Here is a 2332-nt window from a genome sequence, read left to right on the forward strand (position 1 = left end):
TAGGAAAACACCTACAGTAGTTTCACGTTGGTCAATTGCCGAGGAGATTTTATTTATCAAATGAATTAGAGCATGGGAAGTTGAGTAGTTTTTCCGAAATCCGAACTGGCAGCGGTATAATATATTATGTTGTTCGACGAATTCAGTTATGCGATTATACATTACTTTTTCAAAAAATTTTGAAAAGTTGGACAACAAAGAAATAGGCCTGTAGTTTGTGAAAAGACTAGGATCATTTGCTTTGTAAATTGGAATCACTTTGGTAAGTTTTATTTTATCAGGGAAAATGCCTTTTTGTAAAGACAGATTTATGATGTTAGTCAGAGGTGCAGAGATCAAGTGAAATGAGTGTTTAATGACACGCATTGAAATACAGGTCTGTTTCGTAGACCAACAAGGAGTTGGACCACTCATCAGTTAAATTCCATGTACACTGTAGCATCGCTGGGTTTTATATACATCAGTAGCGTGATCGTTACAAGATTCAAACTTGAAAAACAATAGTAAAAAAGCATTTGTAAATTTATGATTGGTTGTTGAGGATGCGATTGAACCTAAGGAGAAAATTTCGCTTGTGCCTGCAAGTCGATACGAGTTCATTTCGTTTGTTGAGCGTTGCCATGTCCGGTTTATATAGAATATAGAATTTCTCGGTACTACATAGATTACATCGTTTAGTAAGGTTGCTATAAGATTTGAAGATCTGAGGACTTCAAAGAATAAGATCTTGAAAGCATTGTTATGCCTCTGTAGGTACTTAGTCTGTGCCAGTGCACTACAGCCAGATAGAATGTGCTGTACATTCTCCAGGGAATCCCTGCATAGGCGGCATTTTTCATCAGTGACTTGTGATTTTGTTTTTCTGTTGTAGTAAACCTTGGTAAGTAACAGCTGTTGGTTGTCCGCAAGATCTGTACCAACGAGGCTCCATTCACATTCAGATTGGTCTCCTAATAAGATACTAAGAATTTAAAATTGTTGTAAACTTATTTCACAGAAGGGAAGGTGAATCAGTTCAGTTCAATCCGATTCTTGAGAAAGTTTGAAGGACAAGCGGGCTACGTAGAAAAAGACCGGCTCACAAGACTTGCTCAGTTCATGAGCACTTCGACAGAATTAAAAAAAAAACACTCAACACACATTGCGCTCGCCTATATATTGATTTTATTTGCAAGTAAACTAGCTTGGCGTTAGGCCAAATATTTTCATAGAATCAAGAGTAAGTTTCTGGAGTTTTTCTTGTCAATCAGAAGTTACAGATAATTTATCATTGGAATAACAAGATTTTCATTGTAAAAACAAGGTAGATTGCATCCAATCGAAATCAAACACAGCCTCGCTTGCTGCCATAAATTGGTCAAAGTACTAAGCACACAACTATAAAATAGTCCTTTACAATGCTGTTTAAGGTTGTTATCTATGCTAATGTTGCCATCGCTTGCCATCACCTGCGGTATTATATATGAAATCTGTAGAGTTCAACGTAGAGGCCTTGCCGCTGTCACTTCCTTGGGTCTTGGGGCGAGGCGGAGATGGAAAAGGCATTGGGATTCTTACTGCTTGTATAGATACTATATTTCCTTGAGGACAAGGGAATTTGTGAAAAGAATATTATTATGCTTAATTAAGAACTATGAACGTGTCCGTTTAACTGCCACTTTCCTAAGAAAACCATCAATGGTAATGGGGGTCGCTTGCCCTGGCTCGTTCTTATCTGAGATTGAAATTCCATGCGAAAAATTCAAACAAAAACTCCAAAAGGCAAAATTCCTTTGGGAATTACATTTAACAGTGAGAAATAAGCATCCCGCATGGATTTGTTTGACACCTTCAAGGAGACATCTGTTTACAAACGTTCCATTTATCCATTGCGTGTGCCAAACACTGGAACAAAACTGGACGCAAATCTGCGTAAACTTGAGCTGTCCCGATAACCTGGATCGTCAAACGCAAAACAAAGAAAAAGAAATGCAGTAGAGATGTAGGCTGGCTTATTATTTAGGTTAGAGTGATGGCAATGATTCTCATTGTGAAATAAATGTATTTATTAAATTCTCAACTTCGGATAATGCATTTCGCGTGCTCTGATTGGTTCACTCAATCTCGGTTATCAGCTCATATACCTTGGTTTGACCTTATGTGGTAAATGATTGCGTTAAGCGTTGCTAAACTAAAAATGTTTTCGCCGGAATGCGAAATTTCTCTTTCAATAAAGCCAAAAAGGAGAAAAAAAACTTTTTTTGTGGAAAGTTTGGATCAATTCCGACGTTTAGAAGTACGCGAAAAGGCAAGAATGTTTTTGTGATGAGCCTGCGTCTGTCTGACAACAAGG

Source organism: Montipora foliosa, chromosome 12 (genome assembly GCF_036669935.1).
Source record: "Montipora foliosa isolate CH-2021 chromosome 12, ASM3666993v2, whole genome shotgun sequence".
Lineage (NCBI taxonomy): Eukaryota > Metazoa > Cnidaria > Anthozoa > Scleractinia > Acroporidae > Montipora > Montipora foliosa.